The sequence below is a fragment of the Camellia sinensis genome, chromosome 12, assembly GCF_055761805.1.
Source record: "Camellia sinensis isolate YWXY chromosome 12, ASM5576180v1, whole genome shotgun sequence".
Classification (NCBI taxonomy): Eukaryota; Viridiplantae; Streptophyta; class Magnoliopsida; order Ericales; family Theaceae; genus Camellia; species Camellia sinensis.
In genome coordinates, this window is record NC_138972.1 from 20199073 (window position 1) to 20222874 (window position 23802).

Genomic DNA, 23802 nt, shown 5'->3' on the forward strand with positions numbered 1-23802 from the left:
GCGCAAGATGGCGCGATAAAATGCATGCAAAATGCAAGTAGTGTGCACAAAACAGCGCAATGAGGTGCGCAAGATAGCGCGATAAAATGCATGCAAAATGCAAATAATGTGCAGAAAACAGCGCGATGAGGTGCGCAAGATTGCGCGATAAAATGCGTGCAAAATGCAAGTAATGTGCAGAAAACAGTGCGATGAGGTGCGCAAGATAGCGCGATAAAATGCATGCAAAATGCAAATAATGTGTAGAAAACAGCACAATGAGGTGCGCAAGATTGCGCGACAAAATGCATGCAAAATGCAAGTAGTGTGCACAAAACAGCGCAATGAGATGCGCAAGATGGCGCGATAAAATGAGTGCAAAATGCAAGTAGTGTGCACAAAACAGCGCAATGAGGTGCGCAAGATCGCGCGATAAAATGCATGCAAAATGCAAATAATGTGCAGAAAACAGCGCGATGAGGTGCGCAAGATTGCGCGATAAAATGCATGCAAAATGCAAGTAATGTGCATAAAACAGTGCAATGAGATGCGCAAGATGGCGCGATAAAATGCGTGCAAAATGCAAGTAGTGTGCACAAAACAGCGCAATGAGGTGCGCAAGATAGCGCGATAAAATGCATGCAAAATGCAAGTAATGTGCATAAAACAGTGCAATGAGGTGCGCAAGATAGCGCGATAAAATGCGTGCAAAATGCAAGTAGTGTGCATAAAACAGTGCAATGAGGTGCGCAAGATAGCGCGATAAAATGCATGCAAAATCCAGATAATCTGCAGAAAACAGCGCGATGAGGTGCGCAAGATTGCGCGATAAAATGAATGCAAAATGCAAGTAATGTGCATAAAACAGTGCAATGAGGTGCGCAAGATAGTGCGACAAAATGCATGCAAAATGCAAATAATGTGCAGAAAACAGCGCGATGAGGTGCGCAAGATTGCGCGATAAAATGCATGCAAAATGCAAGTAGTGAGCACAAAACTGTGCAATGTGGTGCGCAAGTTAGCGCGATAAAATGCGTGCAAAATGCAAGTAATGAGCATAAAACTTTGCAATGAGGTGCGCAAGATAGCGCGATAAAATGCATGCAAAATGTAAATAATGTGCAGAAAACAGTGCGATGAGGTGCGCAAGATTGCGCGATAAAATGCATGCAAAATGCAAGTAGTGTGTACAAAACTGCGCAATGAGATGCGCAAGATGGCGTGATAAAATGCATGCAAAATGCAAGTAGTGTGCACAAAACAGCGCAATGTGGTGCGCAAGATGGCGCGATAAAATGCTTGCAAAATTCAAGTATTGTGGACAAAACTGCGCAATGAGGTGCGCAAGATAGCGCGATAAAATGCGTGCAAAATGTCCATAAAACAGGGCAATGAGGTGCGCAAGATAGCGCGATAAAATGCATGCGAAATGCAAATAATGTGCAGAAAACAGCGCGACGAGGTGCCCAAGATTGCACGATAAAATGCATGCAAAATGCAAATAATGTGCAGAAAACAGTGCGATGAGGTGCGCAAGATTGCGCGATAAAATGCATGCAAAATGCAAGTAGTGTGCACAAAACTGCGCAATGAGATGCGCAAGATGGCGTGATAAAATGCATGCAAAATGCAAGTAGTGTGCACAAAACAGCGCAATGTGGTGCGCAAGATGGCGCGATAAAATGCTTGCAAAATTCAAGTATTGTGGACAAAACTGCGCAATGAGGTGCGCAAGATAGCGCGATAAAATGCGTGCAAAATGTCCATAAAACAGGGCAATGAGGTGCGCAAGATAGCGCGATAAAATGCATGCAAAATGCAAATAATATGCAGAAAACAGCGCGACGAGGTGCCCAAGATTGCACGATGAAATGCATGCAAAATGCAAGTAGTGTGCACAAAATTGCGCAATGAGGTGCGCAAGATGGGGCGATAAAATGCTTGTAAAATTCAAGTATTGTGCACAAAACTGCGCAATGTGGTGCGCAAGATAGCGCGATAAAATGCGTGCAAAATGTCCATAAAACAGGGCAATGAGGTGCGCAAGATAGCGCTATAAAATGCATGCGAAATGCAAATAATGTGCAGAAAACAGCGCAACGAGGTGCCCAAGATTGCAGGATAAAATGCATGCAAAATGCAAGTAGTGTGCACAAAACTGCGCAATGAGGTGCGCAAGATGGAGCGATAAAATGCATGCAAAATGCAAGTAGTGTCCACAAAACTGCGCAACGAGGTGCGCAAGATAGCGCGATAAAATGCATGCAAAATGCAAGTAATGTGCATAAAACAGTGCAATGAGGTGCGCAACATAGCGCGATAAAATGCATGCAAAATGCAAATAATGTGCAGAGAACAGCACGATGAGGTGCGCTGGATAGCGCGATAAAATGCATGCAAAATGCAAGTAATGTGCACAAATCAAGGCAATGAGGTGCGCAAGATAGCGCGATAAAATGCATGCAAAACGCAAGTAGTGTGCACAAAACTGCGCATTGACGTGCGCAAGATGGCGCGATAAAATGCATGCAAAATGCAAGTAGTGTGCACGGAACTGCGCAATGGGGTGCGCAAGATGGCGCGATAAAATGCATGCAATATGTAAGTAGTGTGCGCAAAACAGTGCAATGAGGTGCGCAAGATAGCGCGATAAAATGCATGCAAAATGCAAGTAATGTGCAGAAAACAACGCGATGAGTTGCGCAAGATAGCGCGATAAAATGCATGCAAAATGCAAGTTATGTGCACAAAACAGTGCAATGAGGTGCACAAGATACCGCGATAAAATGCATGCAAAATACAAGTAGTGTGCACAAAACTGTGCAATGAGGTGCGCAAGATGGCGCGATAATATGCTTCCAAAAGGCAAGTAGAGTGCACAAAACTGCGCAATGAGGTGCGCAAGATAGCGCGATTACATGCGAGCAAAATGCAAGTAATGTGCATAAAACAGTGCAATGAGGTGCACAAGATAGCGCGATAAAATGCATTCAAAAGGCAAGTAATGTGCAGAAAACAGCGCGATGAGGTGCGCAAGACAGCGCGATAAAATGCATGCAAAATGCAAGTAGTGTGCACAAAATTGCGCAATGAGGTGCGCATGATGGCGCGATAATATGCATGCAAAATGCAAGTAGAGTTCACAAAACTTCGCAATGAGGGGCGCAAGATAGCGCGATAAAATGCATGCAAAATGCAAGTAATGTGCAAAAACTGTGCAATGAGGCGCGCAGGATAGCGCGATAAATTGCATGCAAAATGCAAGTGATGGACACAGCGTAAAATTGCGCGATGCCCAATATGGCGCGATGAAATGCATGCAAAATGCAGGTAACGTGCACAAAGCTGTACGATGAGGCGCGCAAGATAGCGCGATAAAATGCATGCAAGATGCAAGAAATGTGCACAAAACAGCGCGATGAGGTGCGCAAGATAGCGCGATAAAAAGCACGCAAAATGCAAGTAATGTGCGCAAAACAGTGCAACGAGCTGCGCAAGATAGCGCGATAAAATTCATGCAAAATGCAAGTAATGTGCCCGAAACAACGCGATGAGGTGCGCAAGATAGCGCGATAAAATGCATGCAAAATGCAAGTAATGTGCACAAAACTGTGCAATGAGGTGCGCAAGATAGCGCGATAAAATGCATGCAAAATGCAAGTAGTGTGCACAAAACTGCGCAATGAGGTGCGCAAGTTGGCGCGATAAAATGCATTCAAAATGCAAGGAGAATGCACAAAACAGCGCAAGTAATGTGCCCGAAACTGCGCAAAGAGGTGCGCAAGACAGCGCGATAAAATTCGTTCAAAATGCAAGTAATGTGCATAATACAGTGCAATGTGGTGCGCAAGATAGCGCGATAAAATGCATGCAAAATGCAAGTAATGTGCAGAAAACAACGCGATGAGGTGAGCAAGATAGCGCGATAAAATGCATGCAAAATGCAAGTGATGGACACAGCGTAAAATTGCGCGATGACCAAGATGCCGCTATAAAATGAATGCAAAATGCAAGTAACGTGCACAAAGTTATACGATGAGGGCGCAAGATAGTGCGATAAAATGCAAGCAAGATGCGAGAAATGTGCACAAAACTGCGCGATGAGGTGCGCAAGATAGCACGATAAAATGCACGCAAAATGCAAGTAATGTGCGCAAAACAGTGCAATGAGGTGCGCCAGATAGCGCGATAAAATGCATGCAAAATGCAAGTAATGTGCCCGAAACAGCGCGAGGAGCTGCGCAAGATAGCGCGATAAAATGCATGCAAAATGCAAGTAATGTGTAGAAAACAGCGCGATATGGTGCGCAAGATCGCGCGATAAAACGCATGCGAAATGCAAGTAATGTGCAGAAAACAGTGCAATGAGGTGCGCAAGATAGCGCGATAAAATGCATGCAAAATGCAAGTAGTGTGGACAAAACTGCGCATTGAGGTGCGCAAAATGGCGCGATAAAATGCATGCAAAATGCAAGTAGTGTCAACAGAACTGCGCAATGGGGTGCGCAAGATGACGCGATAAAATGCATGCAAAATGCAAGTAGTGTGCGCAAAACAGTGCAATCAGGTGCGCAAGATAGCGCGATAAAATTCATGCAAAATACAAGTAATGTGCAGAAAACAGCGCGATGAGTTACGCTAGATTGCGCGATAAAATGCATGCAAAATGCAAGTAATGTGCACAAAACAGTGCAGTGAGGTGCGCAAGATAGCGTGATAAAATACATGCAAAATGCAAGGAGAGTGCACAAAACTGCGCAATGAGGTGCGCAAGATAGCGCGATAAAATGCGTGCCAAATGCAAGTAATGTGCATAAAAAAGTGCAATGAGGTGCGCAAGATGGCGCGATAAAATGCATGCAAAATGCAAGTAGTGTGCACAAAACTGCGCAATGAGGTGTGCAAGATAGCGCGATAAAATGCATGCAAAATGCAAGTAATGTGCATAAAACAGTACAAGGAGGTGCGCCAGATAGCGCGATAAAATGCATGCAAAATGCAAAAAATGTGCAGAAAACAGCGCGACGAGGTGCGCAAGATAGCGCGATAAAATGCATGCAAAATGCAAGTAATGTGCACAAAACAGTGCAATGTGGTGCGCAAGATAGCGCGATAAAGTGCATGCAAAATGCAAGTAGTGTGCACAAAACTGCGCAATGAGGTGCGCAAGAAGGCGCGATAAAATGCATGCAAAATGCAAGTAGTGTGCACAGAACTGCGCAATGGGGTGCGCAAGATGGCGCGATAAAATGCATGCAAAATTCAAGTAGTGTGCACAAAGCTGCGCAATGAGGTGCGCAAGATGGCGCGATAAAATGCATGCAAAATTCGAATAGTGTGCACAAAACTGCGCAATGAGGTGCGCAAGATAGCGCGATAAAATGCGTGCAAAATCCAAGTAATGTGCGTAAAACAGTGCAGAGAGGTGTGCAAGATAGCGCGATAAAATGCATGCAAAATGCAAATCATGGGCAGAAAACTGCGCAAGATAGCGCGATTAGATGCGCGCAAAATGCAAGTAATGTGCAAAAAATAGTGCATTGAGGTGCGCAAGATAGCGCGATAAAATCCATGCAAAATGCAAGTAATGTGCAGAAAACAGCGCGATGAGGTGCGCAAGACAGCGCGATAAAATGCATGCAAAATGCAAGTAGTGTGCACAAAACTGCGCAATGAGGTGCGCAAGGTGGCGCGATAATATGCATGCAAAATGCAAGTAGAGTGCACAAAACTGCGCAATGAGGTGCGCAAGATAACGCGATAAAATGCGTGCAAAATGCAAGTAATGTCCATAAAACAGTGCAATGAGGTGCGCAAGATAGCGCGATAAAATGCATGCAAAATGCAAATATTGTGCAAAAAACAGCGCGATGAGGTGCGCAAGATTGCACGGTAAAACGCATGCAAAATGCAAGTAGTGTGCACAAAACTGCGCAATGAGATGCGCAAGATGGCGCGATAAAAGGCATGCAAAATGCAAGTAGTGTGCACAAAACAGCGCAATGAGGTGCGGAAGGTAGCGCGATAAAATGCATGCAAATTGCAAGTAAGGTGCATAAAACAGTGCAATGAGGTGCGCAAAATAGCGCGATAAAATGCATGTAAAATGCAAATAATGTGCAGAAAATAGCGCGATGAGGTGCGCAAGATTGCACAATAAAATGCATGCAAAATGCAAGTAGTGTGCACAAAACTGCGCAATGAGATGCGCAAGATGGCGCGATAAAATGCATGCAAAATGCAAGTAGTGTGCACAAAACAGCGGAATGAGGTGCGCAGGATAGCGCGATAAAATGCATGCAAAATGCAAGTAATGTGCATAAAACAGTGCAATGAGGTGCGCAAGATAGCGCGATAAAATGCGTGCGAAATGCAAGTAATGTGCATAAAACAGTGCAATGAGGTGCGCAAGATAGCGCGATAAGATGCATGCAAAAGGCAAATAATGTGCAGAAAACAGGGCGATGAGGTGCCCAAGATTGCGCGATAAAATGCATGCAAAATGCAAGTAGGGTGCACAAAACTGTGCAATGAGATGCGCAAGATGGCGCGATAAAATGCATGCAAAATGCAAGTAGTGTGCACAAAACAACGCAATGAGGTGCGCAAGATAGCGCGTTCAAATGCGTGCAAAATGCAAATAATGTGCAGAAAACAGCGCGATGAGGTCCCCAAGATAGCGCGATAAAATGCATGCAAAATGCAAGTAATGTGCAGAAAACAGCGCAATGAGGTGCGCAAGATAGCGCGATAAAATGCATGCAAAATGCAAGTAGTGTGGACAAAACTGCGCAATGAGGTGCGCAAAATGGCGCGATAAAATGCATGCAAAATGCAAGTAGTGTGAACAGAACTGCGCAATGGGGTGCGCAAGATGACGCGAGAAAATGCATGCAAAATGCAAGTAGTCTGCGCAAAACAGTGCAATCAGGTGCGCAAGATAGCGCGATAAAATGCATGCAAAATACAAGTAATGTGCGGAAAACAGCGCGATGAGTTACGCAAGATTGCGCGATAAAATGCATGCAAAATGCAAGTAATGTGCACAAAACAGTGCAGTGAGGTGCGCAAGATAGCCTGATAAAATGCATGCAAAATGCAAGGAGAGTGCACAAAACTGCGCAATGAGGTGCGCAAGATAGCGCGATAAAATGCGTGCCAAATGCAAGTAATGTGCATAAAAAAGTGCAATGAGTTGCGCAAGATGGCGCGATAAAATGCATGCAAAATGCAAGTGGTGTGCACAAAACTGCGCAATGAGGTGCGCAAGATAGCGCAATAAAATGCGTGCAAAATGCAAGTAAGTGTCTAAAACGGGGCAGTGAGGTGCGCAAGATTGCGCGATAAAATGCATGCAAAATGCAAGTAATGTGCAGAAAACAGCACGATGAGGTGCGCAAGATTGCGCGATAAAATGCATGCAAAATGCAAGTAATGTGCACAAAACTGTGCAATGTGTTGCGCAATATACCGCGATAAAATGCATGCAAAATGCAAGTAGTGTGCACAAAGCTGCGCAATGAGGTGCGCAAGATGGCGCCATAAAATGCATGCAAAATTCAAGTAGTGCGCACAAAACTGCGCAATGAGGTGCGCAATATGGCGCGATAAAATGCAAGCAAAATGCAAGTGGCGTGCACAAAACTGCGCAATGAGGTGCGCAAGATAGCGCGATAAAATGCGTGCAAAATGGAAGTAATGTGCCTAAAACAGGGCAATGAGGTGCGCAAGATAGCGCGATGAAATGCGTGCAAAATGCAAGTAATGTGCAGAAAACAGCGCGATGAGGTGCGCAAGATTGCGCTATAAAATGCATGCAAAATGCAAGTAATGTGCACAAAACAGTGCAATGTGTTGCGCAAGATACCGCGATAAAATGCATGCAAAATGCAAGTAGTGTGCACAGAGCTGCGCAATGAGGTGCGCAAGATGGCGCGATAAAATGCATACAAAATTCAAGCAGTGTGCACAAAACTACACGATGCGGTGCCAGGATAGCGCGATAAAATGCACGCAAAATGCAAATAATGTGCGCAAAACAGGGCAATGAGGTGCGCAAGATAGCACGATAAAATGCATGCAAAATGCAAGTAGTGTGAACAAAACTGCGCAATGAGGTGCGCAAGATAGCGCGATAAAATGCATGCAAAATGCAAGTAGTGTGCACAAAATTGCGCAATGTGGTGCGCAAGATGGCGCGAAAAAATGCATGCAAAATTCAAGTAGTGTGCACAAAACTGCGCAATGAGGTGCGCAAGATGGCGCGATAAAATGCATGCAAAATGCAAGTAGTGTGCACAGAACTGCGCAATGGGGTGCGCAAGATGGCGCGATAAAATGCATGCAAAATGCAAGTAGTGTGCGCAAAACAGTGCAATGAGGTGCGCAAGTTAGGGCGAGAAAATGCATGCAAAATGCAAGTAATGAGCAGAAAACAGCGCGATGTGGTGCGCAACATAGCGCGATAAAATGCATGCAAAATGCAAGTAATGTGCACAAAACAGTGCAATGTGCTGCGCAGATACCGCGATAAAATGCATGCAAAATGCAAGTACTGTGCACAACGCTGCGCAATGAGGTGCGCAAGATGGCGCGATAAAATGCATGCAAAATTCGAGTAGTGTGCACAAAACTGCGCAATGAGGTGCGCAAGATAGCGCGATAAAATGCGTGCAAAATCCAAGTAATGTGCGTAAAACAGTGCAGTGAGGTGTGCTAGATAGCGCGATAAAATGCATGCAAAATGCAAGTAATGTGCATAAAACTGTGCAATGAGGTGCGAAATAGAGCGCGATAAAATGCATGCAAAATGCAAGTAATGTGCAGAAAACAGCGCGATGAGGTGCGCAAGACAGCGCGAAAACATGCATGCAAAACGCAAGTAGTGTGCACAAAACTGCGCAATGAGGTGCGCAAGAACGCACGATAATATGCATGCAAAATGCAAGTAGAGTGCACAAAACTGCGCAATGAGGTGCGCAAGATAACGCGATAAAATGCGTGCAAAATGCAAGTAATGTCCATAAAACAGTGCAATGAGGTGCGCAAGATAGCGCGATAAAATGAATGAAAAATGCAAATAATGTGCAAAAAACTGCGCGATGAGGTGCGCAAGATTGCGCGATAAAATGCATGCAAAATACAAGTAGTGTGCACAAAACTGCGCAATAAGATGCGCAAGATGGCGCGATAAAATCCATGCAAAATGCAAGTAGTTTGCACAAAACAGCGCAATGAGGTGCGCAAGATAGCACGATAAAATGCATGCAAAATGCAAGAAATGTGCATAAACAGTGCAATGAGGTGCGCAAGATAGCGCGATAAAATGCATGCAAAACGCAAATAATGTGCAGAAAACAGCGCGATGAGGTGCGCAAGATTCCCGATAAAATGCATGCAAAATGCAAATAATGTGCAGAAAACAGGGCGATGAGGTGCGCAAGATTGCGCGATAAAATGCATGCAAAATGCAAGTAGGGTGCACAAAACTGTGCAATGAGATGCCCAAGATGGCGCGATAAAATGCATGCAAAATGCAAGTAGTGTGCACAAAACAGCGCAATGAGGTGCGCAAGATAGCGCGTTCAAATGCGTGCAAAATGCAAATAATGTGCAGAAAACAGCGCGATGAGGTCCCCAAGATAGCGCGATAAAATGCATGCAAAATGCAAGTAATGTGCAGAAAACAGTGCAATGAGGTGCGCAAGATAGCGCGATAAAATGCATGCAAAATGCAAGTAATGTGGACAAAACTGCGCAATGAGGTGCGCAAAATGGCGCGATAAAATGCATGCAAAATGCAAGTAGTGTCAACAGAACTGCGCAATGGGGTGCGCAAGATGACGCGATAAAATGCATGCAAAATGCAAGTAGTGTGCGCAAAACAGTGCAATCAGGTGCGCAAGATAGCGCGATAAAATGCATGCAAAATACAAGTAATGTGCAGAAAACAGCGCGATGAGTTACGCAAGATTGCGCGATAAAATGCATGCAAAATGCAAGTAATGTGCACAAAACAGTGCAGTGAGGTGTGCAAGATAGCGTGATAAAATGCATGCAAAATGCAAGGAGAGTGCACAAAACTGCGCAATGAGGTGCGCAAGATAGCGCGATAAAATGCGTGCCAAATGCAATTATAAGCATAAAAAAGAGCAATAAGGTGCGCAAGATGGTGCGATAAAATGCATGCAAAATGCAAGTGGTGTGCACAAAACTGCGCAATGAGGTACGCAAGACAGCGCGATAAAATGCATGCAAAATGCAACTAATGTGCAGAAAACAGCGCGATGAGGTGCGCAAGATTGCGCGATAAAATGCATGCAAAATGCAAGTAATGTGCACAAAACAGTGCAATGTGTTGCGCAATATACCGCGAAAAAATGCATGCAAAATGCAAGTAGTGTGCACAAAGCTGCGCAATGAGGTGCGCAAGATGGCGCCATAAAATGCATGCAAAATTCAAGTAGTGCGCACAAAACTGCGCAGTGAGGTGCGCAAGATGGCGCGATAAAATGCATGCAAAATGCAAGTGGTGTGCACAAAACTGCGCAATGAGGTGCGCAAGATAGCGCGTTAAAATGCGTGCAAAATTCAAGTAATGTGTCTAAAACGGGGCAGTGAGGTGCGCAAGATAGCGCGATAAAATGCATGCAAAATGCAAGTAATGTGCAGAAAACAGCGCGATGAGGTGCGCAAGATTGCGCGATAAAATGCATGCAAAATGCAAGTAATGTGCACAAAACAGTGCAATGTGTTGCGCAATATACCGCGATAAAATGCATACAAAATGCAAATAGTGTGCACAAAGCTGCGCAATGAGGTGCGCAAGATGGCGCCATAAAATGCATGCAAAATTCAAGTAGTGCGCACAAAACTGCGCAATGAGGTGCGCAATATGGTGCGATAAAATGCAAGCAAAATGCAAGTGGTGTGCACAAAACTGCGCAATGAGGTGCCCAAGATAGCGCGATAAAATGCGTGCAAAATGCAAGTAATGTGCCTAAAACAGGGCAATGATGTGCGCAAGATAGCGCGATAAAATGCGTGCAAAATGCAAGTAATGTGCAGAAAACAGCGCGATGAGGTGCGCAAGATTGCGCTATAAAATGCATGCAAAATGCAAGTAATGTGCACAAAACAGTGCAATGTGTCGCGCAAGATACCGCGATAAAATGCATGCAAAATGCAAGTAGTGTGCACAAAGCTGCGCAATGAGGTGCGCAAGATGGCGCGAAAAAATGCATACAAAATTCAAGTAGTGTGCACAAAACTACGCGATGCGGTGCCAAGATAGCGCGATAAAATGCACGCAAAATGCAAGTAATGTGCGCAAAACAGGGCAATGAGGTGCGCAAGATAGCACGATAAAATGCATGCAAAATGCAAGTAGTGTGAACAAAACTGCGCAATGAGGTGCGCAAGATAGCGCGATAAAATGCATGCAAAATGCAAGTAGTGTGCACAAAATTGCGCAATGTGGTGCGCAAGATGGCGCGATAAAATGCATGCAAAATTCAAGTAGTGTGCACAAAACTGCGCAATGAGGTGCGCAAGATAGCGGGATAAAATGCGTGCGAAATGCAAGTAATGTGCATAGGACAGTGCAATGAGGTGCGCAAGATAGCGCGAGAAAATGCATGCAAAATGCAAATAATGTGCAGAAAACAGCGCGATGAGGTGCGCAAGAGAGCGCGATAAAATGCATGCAAAATGCAAGTGCTGTGCACAAAACAGCGCAATGAGGTGCGCAAGAGAGCGCGATAAAATGCATGTAAAATGCAAGTACTGTGCACAAAACTGCGCAATGAGGTGCGCAAGATCGCGCGATAAAATTCATGCAAAATGCAAGTAATGTGCATAAAACATTGCAATGAGGTGCGCTAGATAGCGCGATAAATTGCATGCAAAATGCAAATAATGTGCAGAAAACCGCACGATGAGGTGCGCAAGATAGCGCGATAAAATGCATGCAAAATGCAAGTAATGTGCACAAAACAGTGCAATGTGGTGCGCAAGATAACGCGATAAAGTGCATGCAAAATGCAAGTAGTGTGCACAAAACTGCGCAATGAGGTGCGCAAGATGGCGCGATAAAATGCATGCAAAATGCACGTAGTGTGCACAGAACTGCGCAATGGGGTGCGCAAGATGGCGCGATAAAATGCATGCAAAATACAAGTAGTGTGCGCAAAACAGTGCAATGAGGTGCGCAAGTTAGGGCGAGAAAATGCATGCAAAATGCAAGTAATGTGTAGAAAACAGCGCGATGAGGTGCGCAACATAGCGCGATAAAACGCATGCAAAAGGCAAGTAATGTGCACAAAACAGTGCAATGTGTTGCGCAAGATACCGCGATAAAATGCAAGCAAAATGCAAGTAGTGTGCACAACGCTGCGCAATGAGGTGCGCAAGATGGCGCGATAAAATGCATGCAAAATTCAAGTAGTGTGCACAAAACTGCGCAATGAGGTGCGCAAGATAGCGCGATAAAATGCGTGCAAAGTCCAAGTAATGTGCGTAAAACAGTGCAGTGAGGTGTGCAAGATAGCGCGATAAAATGCATGCAAAATGCAAATATTGTGCAGAAAACTGCGCAATGAGGTGCGCAAGATAGCGCGATTAGATGCGTGCAAAATGCAAGTAATGTGCATAAAACTGTGCAATGAGGTGCGAAAGAGAGCGCGATAAAATGCATGCAAAATGCAAGTAATGTGCAGAAAACAGCGCGATGAGGTGCGCAAGACAGCGCGAAAACATGCATGCAAAATGCAAGTAATGTGCACAAAACTGCGCAATGAGGTGCGCAAGAACGCACGATAATATGCATGCAAAATGTAAGTAGGGTGCACAAAACTGCGCAATGAGGTGCGCAAGATAACGCGATAAAATAAGTGCAAAATGCAAGTAATGTCCATAAAACAGTGCAATGAGGTGCGCAAGATAGCGCGATAAAATGAATGAAAAATGGAAATAATGTGCAAAAAACTGTGCGATGAGGTGCGCAAGATTGCGCGATAAATTGCATGCAAAATACAAGTAGTGTGCACAAAACTGCGCAATAAGATGCGCAAGATGGCGCGATAAAATGCATGCAAAATGCAAGTAGTGTGCACAAAACAGCGCAATGAGGTGCGCAAGATAGCGCGATAAAATGCATGCAAAATGCAAGAAATGTGCATAAAACAGTGCAATGAGGTGCGCAAGATAGCGCGATAAAATGCATGCAAAACGCAAATAATGTGCAGAAAACAACGCGATGAGGTGCGCAAGATTCCCGATAAAATGCATGCAGTGTGCAAAAAACTGCGCAATGAGATGCGCAAGATGGCGTGATAAAATGCATGCAAAATGCAAGTAGTGTGCACAAAACAGCACAATGAGGTGCGCAAGACAGCGCGATAAAATGCATGCAAAATGCAAGAAATGTGCATAAAACAGTGCAATGAGGTGCGCAAGATAGCGCGATAAAATGCGTGCAAAATGCAAGTAGTGTGCATAAAACAGTGCAATGAGGTGCGCAAGATAGCGCGATAAAATTCATGCAAAATGCAAATAATGTGCAGAAAACAGCGCGATGAGGTGCGCAAGATTGCGCGATAAAATGCATGCAAAATGCAAGTAGTGTGCACAAAACAGCGCAATGAGGTGCGCTAGATAGCGCGTTAAAATGCATGCACAATGCAAATAATGTGCAGAAAACAGCGCGATGAGGTGCGCAAGATAGCGAGATAAAATGCATGCAAAATGCAAGTAATGTGCAGAAAACAGTGTAATGAGGTGCGCAAGATAGCGCGATAAAATGCATGCAAAATGCAAGTAGTGTGGATAAAACTGCGCAATGAGGTGCGCAAGATGGCGCGATAAAATGCATGCAAATTGCAAGTAGTGTGCGCAAAACAGTGCAATCAGGTGCGCAAGATAGCGCGACAAAATGCATGCAAAATACAAGTAATGTGCAGAAAACAGCGCGTTGAGTTGCGCTAGATTGCGCGATAAAATGCTTGCAAAATGCAAGTAATGTGCACAAAACAGTGCAATGAGGTGCACAAGATACCGCGATAAAATGCATGCAAAATGCAAGTAGTGTGCACAAAATTGCGCAATGAGGTGCGCAAGATGGCACGATAATATGCATGCAAAATGCAACGTGTGTGCACAAAACTGCGCAATGAGGTGCGCTAGATAGCGCGATGAAACGCGTGCAAAATACAAGTAATGTGCATAAAAAAGTGCAATGAGGCGCGCAAGATAGCTTGATAAAATGCATGCAAAATGCAAGTAATGTGAAGAAAACAGCGCGATGAGGTGCACAAGATAGCGCGATAAAATGCATGCAAAATGCAAGTAGTGTGCATAAAACAGTGCAATGAGGTGCACAAGATAGCGCGATAAAATGCATGCAAAATGCAAGTAATGTGCAGAAAACAGCGCGATGAGGTGCGCAAGACAGCGCGATAAAATGCATGCAAAATGCAAGTAGTGTGCACAAAACTGCGCAATGAGGTGCGCAAGACAGCGCGATAAAATGCGTGCAAAATGTAAGTAATGTGCACGAAATAGTGCAATGAGGTGCGCAAGATAGCGCGATAAAATGCATGAAAAATGCAAGTAGTGCGCACAAAACTGCGCACTGAGGTGCACAAGATGGCGCGATAAAATGCATGCAAAATGCAAGTGTTGTGCACAAAACTGCGCAATGAGGTGCGCAAGATAGAGCGATAAAATGCATGCGAAATGCAAATAATGTGCCTAAAACAGTGCAATGAGGTGCGCAAGATAGCGCGATAAAATGCATGCAAAATGCAAGTAATGTGCAGAAAACAGCGCGATGAGGTGCATAAGATAGCGCGATAAAATGCTTGCAAAATGCAAGTAATGTGCACAAAACAGTGCAATGTGTTGCGTAAGATACCGCGATAAAATGCATGCAAAATGCAAGTAGTGTGCACAAAGCTGCGCAATGAGGTGCGCAAGATGGCGCGAGAAAATGCATGCAAAATTCAAGTAGTGTGCACAAAACTGTGCAATGAGATGCGCAAGATAGCGCGATAAAATGCATGCAAAATCCAAGTAATGTGCGTAAAACAGTGCAGTGAGGTGTGCAATATAGCGCGATAAAATGCATGCGAAATGCAAATAATGTGCAGAAAACAGCGCGATGAGGTGCGCAAGATAGCGCGATAAAATGCATGCAAAATGCAAGTAATGTGCACAAAACAGTGCAATGAGGGGCGCAAGATAGCGCGATAAAATGCACGCAAAATGCAAGTAGTGTGCACAAAACTGCGCGATGAGGTGCGCAAGATGGCGCTATAAAATGCATGCAAAATGCAAGCAGTGTGCACAGAACTGCGCCATGGGGTGCGCAAGATAGCGCGATAAAATGCATGCAAAATGCAAGTAGTGTGCCCAAAACAGTGCAACGAGGTGCGCAAGATAGCGCGATAAAATGCATGCAAAATGTAGGTAATGTGCACAAAACAGGGCAATGAGGTGCGCAAGATAGCGCGATAAAATACATGCAAAATGCAAGTAGTGTGCACAAAACTGCGCAATGTGGAGCGCAAGATGGCGCGATAAAATGCATGCAAAATTCAAGTAGTGTGCACAAAACTGCGCAATGAGGTGCGCAAGATAGCGCGATAAAATGCGTGCAAAATGAAAGTAATGTGCATAAGACAGTGCAATGAGGTGCGCAAGATAGCGCGATAAAATGCATGCAAAATGCAAATAATGTGCAGTAAACAGCGCAATGTGGTGCGCTAGATTGCGCGATAAAATGCATGCAAAATGCAAGTAGTGTGCACAAAACTGCGCAACGAGATGCGCAAGATGGCGTGATAAAATGCATGCAAAATGCAAGTAGTGTGCACAAAATAGCGCAATGAGGTGCGCAAGATAGCGCGATAAAATGCATGCAAAATGCAAGTAGTGTGCACAAAACAGTGGAATGAGGTGCGCAAGATAGCGCGATAAAATGCACGGAAAATGCAAGTAGTGTGCACAAAACTGCGCGATCAGGTGCGCAAGATGGCGCGATAAAATGCATGCAAAATGCAAGTAGTGTGCACAGAACTGCGCTATGGGGTGCGCAAGATAGCGCGATAAAATGCATGCAAAATGCAAGTAGTGTGCCCAAAATAGTGCAACGAGGTGCGCAAGATAGCGCGATAAAATGCATGCAAAATGCAGGTAATGTGCCCAAAACAGCGCTATAAAATGCATACAAAATGCAAGTAATGTGCGCAAAACAGTGCAATGAGGTGCGCAAGATTGCACGATAAAATGCATGCAAAATGCAAGTAGTGTGAACAAAACTGCGCAACGAGGTGTGAAGATAGCGCGATAAAATGCGTGCAAAATGCAAGTAATGTGCACAAAACGGGGCAGTGAGGTGCGCAAGATAGCGCGATAAAATGCATGCAAAATGGAAGTAGTGTGCACAAAACTGCGCAATGTGGAGCGCGAGATGGCGCGATAAAATGCATGCAAAATTCAAGTAGTGTGCACAAAATTGCGCAATGAGGTGCACAAGATAGCGCGATAAAATGCGTGCAAAATGCAAGTAATGTGCATAAGACAGTGCAATGAGGTGCGCAAGATAGCGCGATAAAATGCATGCAAAATGCAAATAATGTGCAGTAAACAGCGCGATGAGGTGCGCAAGATTGCGCGATAAAATGCAAGCAAAATGCAAGTATTGTGCACAAAACTGCGCAATGAGATGCGCAAGATGGCGCGATAAAATGCATGCAAAATGCAAGTAGTGTGCACAAAATAGCGCAATGAGGTGCGCAAGATAGCGCGATAAAATGCATGCAAAATGCAAGTAGTGTGCATAAGACAGTGCAATGAGGTGCGCAAGATAGCGCGATAAAATGGATGCAAAATGCAAATAATGTGCAGTAAACAGCGCGATGAGGTGCGCAAGATTGCGCGATAAAATATAAGCAAAATGCAAGTATTGTGCACAAAACTGCGCAATGAGATGCGCAAGATGGCGCGATAAAATGCATGCAAAATGCAAGTAGTGTGCACAAAATAGCGCAATGAGGTGCGCAAGATAGCGCGACAAAATGCATGCAAAATGCAAGTAGTGTGCACAAAACTGCGCATTGTGGAGCGCAAGATGGCGCGATAAAATGCATGCAAAATTCAAGTAGTGTGCACAAAACTGCGCAACGAGGTGCGCAAGATAGCGCGATAAAATGCGTGCAAAATGCAAGTAATGTGCATAAGACAGTGCAATGAGGTGCGCAAGATAGCGCGATAAAATGCATGCAAAATGCAAATAATGTGCAGTAAACAGCGCAATGAGGTGCGCAAGATTGCGCGATAAAATGCATGCAAAATGCAAGTAGTGTGCACAAAACTGCGCAACGAGATGCGCAAGATGGCGTGATAAAATGCATGCAAAATGCAAGTAGTGTGCACAAAATAGCGCAATGAGGTGCGCAAGATAGCGCGATAAAATGCACGCAAAATGCAAGTAGTGTGCACAAAACAGTGGAATGAGGTGCGCAAGATAGCGCGATAAAATGCACGCAAAATGCAAGTAGTGTGCACAAAACTGCGCGATCAGGTGCGCAAGATGGCGCGATAAAATGCATGCAAAATGCAAGCAGTGTGCACAGAACTGCGCTATGGGGTGCGCAAGATAGCGCGATAAAATGCATGCAAAATGCAAGTAGTGTGCCCAAAACAGTGCAACGAGGTGCGCAAGATAGCGCGATAAAATGCATGCAAAATGCAGGTAATGTGCCCAAAACAGCGCTATAAAATGCATACAAAATGCAAGTAATGTGCGCAAAACAGTGCAATTAGGTGCGCAAGATTGCACGATAAAATGCATGCAAAATGCAAGTAGTGTGAACAAAACTGCGCAGCGAGGTGTGAAGATAGCGCGATAAAATGCGTGCAAAATGCAAGTAATGTGCACAAAATGGGGCAGTGAGGTGCGCAAGATAGTGCGATAAAATGCATGCAAAATGGAAGTAGTGTGCACAAAACTGCGCAATGTGGAGCGCAAGATGGCGCGATAAAATGCATGCAAAATTCAAGTAGTGTGCACAAAATTGCGCAATGAGGTGCGCAAGATAGCGCGATAAAATGCGTGCAAAATGCAAGTAATGTGCATAAGACAGTGCAATGAGGTGCACAAGATAGTGCGATAAAATGCATGCAAAATGCAAATAATGTGCAGTAAACAGCGCGATGAGGTGCGCAAGATTGCGCGATAAAATGCAAGCAAAATGCAAGTATTGTGCACAAAACTGCGCAATGAGATGCGCAAGATGGCGCGATAAAATGCATGCAAGATGCAAGTAGTGTGCACAAAATAGCGCAATGAGGTGCGCAAGATAGCGCGATAAAATGCATGCAAAATGCAAGTAATGTGCGTAAAACAATGCAATGAGGTGCGCAAGATAGCGCGCTAAAATGCATGCAAAATGCAAATAATATCCAGAAAACAGAGCGATGAGGTGCGCAAGATAGCGCGATAAAATGCATGCAAAATTTCAAGTAATGTGCAGAAAACAGTGCAATGAGGTGCGCAAGATAGCGCGATAAAATACATGCAAAATGCAAGTAGTGTGGACAAAACTGCGCAATGAGGTGCGCAAGATGACGCGATAAAATGCATGCAAAATGCAAGTAGTGTGCACAGAACTGCGCAATGGGGTGCGCGAGATGGCGCGATAAAATGCATCCAAAATGCAAGTAGTGTGCGCAAAATAGTGCAATCAGGTGCGCAAGATAGCTCGATAAAATGCATGCAAAATGCAAGTAATGTGCAGAAAATAGCGCGATGAGTTGCGCAAGATAGCGCGATAAAATGCATGCAAAATGCAAGTAATGTGCACAAAACAGTGCAATGAGGTGCGCAAGATACCGCGATAAAATGCATGCAAAATGCAAGTAGTGTGCACAAAACTGCGCAATGAGGTTCGCAAGATGGCGCGATAATATGCAGGCAAAATGCAAGGAGAGTGCACAAAACTGCGCAATGAGGTGCGCAAGATAGCGCGATAAAATGAATGCAAAATGCAAGTAGTGTGCCCAAAACAGTGCAATGAGGTGCGCAAGATAGCGCGATAAAATGCATGCAAAATGCAGGTAATGTGCCCAAAACAGCGCGATGCGGTGCCAAGATAGCGCGATAAAATGCATGCAAAATGCAAGTAATGTGCGTAAAACAATGCAATGAGGTGCGCAAGATAGCGCGCTAAAATGCATGCAAAATGCAAATAATGTCCAGAAAACAGAGCGATGAGGTGCGCAAGATAGCGCGATAAAATGCATGCAAAATTTCAAGTAATGTGCAGAAAACAGTGCAATGAGGTGCGCAAGATAGCGCGATAAAATACATGCAAAATGCATGTAGTGTGGACAAAACTGCGCAATGAGGTGCGCAAGATGACGCGATAAAATGCATGCAAAATGCAAGTAGTGTGCACAGAACTGCGCAATGGGGTGCGCGAGATGGCGCGATAAAATGCATCCAAAATGCAAGTAGTGTGCGCAAAATAGTGCAATCAGGTGCGCAAGATAGCTCGATAAAATGCATGCAAAATGCAAGTAATGTGCAGAAAATAGCGCGATGAGTTGCGCAAGATAGCGCGATAAAATGCATGCAAAATGCAAGTAATGTGCACAAAACAGTGCAATGAGGTGCGCAAGATACCGCGATAAAATGCATGCAAAATGCAAGTAGTGTGCACAAAACTGCGCAATGAGGTTCGCAAGATGGCGCGATAATATGCAGGCAAAATGCAAGGAGAGTGCACAAAACTGCGCAATGAGGTGCGCAAGATAGCGCGATAAAATGAATGCAAAATGCAAGTAGTGTGCCCAAAACAGTGCAATGAGGTGCGCAAGATAGCGCGATAAAATGCATGCAAATTGCAGGTAATGTGCCCAAAACAGCGCGATGCGGTGCCAAGATAGCGCGATAAAATGCATGCAAAATGCAAGTAATGTGCGCAAAACAGTGCAATGAGGCGCGCAAGATAGCACGATAAAATGCATGCAAAATGCAAGTAGTGTGAACAAAACTGCGCAATGAGGTGTGCAAGATAGCGCGATAAAATGCGTGCAAAATGCAAGTAATGTGCACAAAACAGGGCAATGAGGTGCGCAAGATAGCGCGATAAAATGCATGCAAAATTCAAGTAGTGTGCACAAAACTGCGCAATGAGGTGCGCAAGATGGCGCGATAATATGCATGCAAAATGCAAGGAGAGTGCAAAAACTACGCAATGAGGTGCGCAAGATAGCGCGATAAAATGCATGCAAAATGCAAGTAGTGTGCCCAAAACAGTGCAATGAGGTGCGCAAGATAGCGCGATAAAATGCATGCAAAATGCAGGTAATTTGTCCAAAACAGCGCGATGCAGTGCCAAGATAGCGCGATAAAATGCATGCAAAATGCAAGTAATGTGCGCAAAACAGTGCAATGAGGTGCGCAAGATAGCACGATAAAATGCATGCAAAATGCAAGTAGTGTGCACAGAACTGCGCAATGGGGTGCGCGAGATGGCGCGATAAAATGCATGCAAAATGCAAGTAGTGTGCGCAAAATAGTGCAATCAGGTGCGCAAGATAGCTCGATAAAATGCATGCAAAATGCAAGTAGTGTGCACAAAACTGCGCAATGTGGTGCGCAAGATGGCGCGAGGAAATGCATGCAAAATTCAAGTAGTGTGCACAAAACTGCGCAATGAGGTGCGCAAGATAGCGCGATAAAATGCGTGCAAAATGCATGTAATGTGCATAAAACAGTGCAATGAGGTGCGCAAGGTAACGCGATAAAACGCATGCAAAATGCAAATAATGTGCAGAAAACAGCGCGATGAGGTGCGCAAGATTGCGCGATAAAATGCATGCAGAATGCAAGTAGTGTGCACAAAACTGCGCAACGAGATGCACAAGATGGCGCGATAAAATGCATGCAAAATGCAAGTAGTGCGCACAAAACAGCGCAATGAGGTGCGCAAGATCGCGCGATAAAATGCATGCAAAATGCAAGTAATGTGCAGAAAACAGTGCAGTGAGGTGCGCAAGATAGCGCGATAAAATGCATGCAAAATGCAAATAATGTGTAGAAAACAGCACGATGAGGTGCGCAAGATTGCGCGACAAAATGCATGCAAAATGCAAGTAGTGTGCACAAAACTACGCAATGAGATGCGCAAGATGGCGCGATAAAATGCACGCAAAATGCAAGTAGTGTGCACAAAACAGCGCAATGAGGTGCGCAAGATAGCGCGTTAAAATGCATGCAAAATGCAAATAATGTGCAGAAAACAGAGCGATGAGGTGCGCAAGATAGCGCGATAAAATGCATGCAAAATTTCAAGTGATGTGCAGAAAACAGTGCAATGAGGTGCGCAAGATAGCGCGATAAAATACATGCAAAATGCAAGTAGTGTGGACAAAACTGCGCAATGAGGTGCACAAGATGGCGCGATAAAATGCATGCAAAATGCAAGTAGTGTGCACAGAACTGCGCAATGGGGTGCGCGAGATGGCGCGCTAAAAAGCATGCAAAATGCAAGTAGTGTGCGCAAAATAGTGCAATCAGGTGCGCAAGATAGCTCGATAAAATGCATGCAAAATGCAAGTAATGTGCAGAAAACCGCGCGATGAGTTGCGCAAGATAGCGCGATAAAATGCAAGCAAAATGCAAGTAATGTGCACAAAACAGTGCAATGAGGTGCGCAAGATGCCGCGATAAAATGCATGCAAAATGCAAGTAGTGTGCACAAAACTGCGCAATGAGGTGCGCAAGATGGCGCGATAATATGCACGCAAAATGCAAGGAGAGTGCAAAAACTGCGCAATGAGGTGCGCAAGATAGCGCGATAAAATGCATGCAAAATGCAAGTAGTGTGCCCAAAACAGTGTAATGAGGTGCGCAAGATAGCGCGATAAAATGCATGCAAAATCCAGGTAATGTGCCCAAAACAGCACGATGCGGTGCCAAGATAGCGCGATAAAATTCATGCAAAGTGCAAGTAATGTGCGCAAAACAGTGCAATGAGGTGCGCAAGATAGCACGATAAAATGCATGCAAAATGCAAGTAGTGTGAACAAAACTGCGCAATGAGGTGTGCAAGATAGCGCGATAAAATGCGTGCAAAATGCAAGTAATGTGCACAAAACAGGGCAATGAGGTGTGCAAGATAGCGCGATAAAATGCATGCAAAATGCAAGTAGTGTGCACAAAACTGCGCAATGTGGTGCGCAAGATGGCGCGATGAAATGCATGCAAAATTCAAGTAGTGTGCACAAAACTGCGCAATGAGGTGCGCAAGATAGCGTGATAAAATGCGTGCAAAATGCACGTAATGTGCATAAAACAGTGCAATGAGGTGCGCAAGATAGCGCGATAAAATGCATGCAAAATGCAAATAATGTGCAGAAAACAGCGCGATGAGGTGCGCAAGATTGCGCGATAAAATGCATGCGAAATACAAGTAGTGTGCACAAAACTGCGCAATGAGATGCGCAAGATGGCGCGATAAAATGCATGCAAAATGCAAGTAGTGTGCACAAAACAGCGCAATGAGGTGCGCAAGATAGCGCGATAAAATGCATGCAAAATGCAAGTAATGTGCATAAAACAGTGCAATGAGGTGCGCAAGATACCGCGATAAAATGCGTGCAAAATGCAAGTAATGTGCATAAAACAGTGCAATGAGGTGCGCAAGATAGCGCGATAAAATGCATGCAAAATCCAGATAATGTGCAGAAAACAGCGCGATGAGGTGCGCAAGATTGTGCGATAAAATGACTGCAAAATGCAAGTAATGTGCATAAAACAGTGCATTGAGGTGCGCAAGATAGTGCCCTAAAATGCTTGCAAAATACAAATAATGTGCAGAAAACAGCGCGATGAGGTGCGCAAGATTGCGCGATAAAATGCATGCAAAATGCAAGTAGTGTGCACAAAACTGCGCAGTGAGATGAGCAAGATGGCGCGATAAAATGCATGCAAAATGCAAGTAGTGTGCACAAAACAGGGCAATGTGGTGCGCAAGGTAGCGCGATAAAATGCATGCAAAATGCAACAAATGTGCATAAAACAGTGCAATGAGGTGCGCAAGATAGCGCGATAAAATGCGTGCAAAATACAAGTAATGTGCGCAAAACAGTGCAATGAGGTGCGCAAGATAGCACGATAAAATGCATGCAAAATGCAAGTAGTGTGAACAAAACTGCGCAATGAGGTGCGCAAGATGGCGCGATAATATGCACGCAAAATGCAAGGAGAGTGCAAAAACTGCGCAATGAGGTGCGCAAGATAGCGCGATAAAATGCATGCAAAATGCAAGTAGTGTGCCCAAAACAGTGTAATGAGGTGCGCAAGATAGCGCGATAAAATGCATGCAAAATCCAGGTAATGTGCCCAAAACAGCACGATGCGGTGCCAAGATAGCGCGATAAAATTCATGCAAAGTGCAAGTAATGTGCGCAAAACAGTGCAATGAGGTGCGCAAGATAGCACGATAAAATGCATGCAAAATGCAAGTAGTGTGAACAAAACTGCGCAATGAGGTGTGCAAGATAGCGCGATAAAATGCGTGCAAAATGCAAGTAATGTGCACAAAACAGGGCAATGAGGTGTGCAAGATAGCGCGATAAAATGCATGCAAAATGCAAGTAGTGTGCACAAAACTGCGCAATGTGGTGCGCAAGATGGCGCGATGAAATGCATGCAAAATTCAAGTAGTGTGCACAAAACTGCGCAATGAGGTGCGCAAGATAGCTCGATAAAATGCGTGCAAAATGCAAGTAATGTGCATAAAACAGTGCAATGAG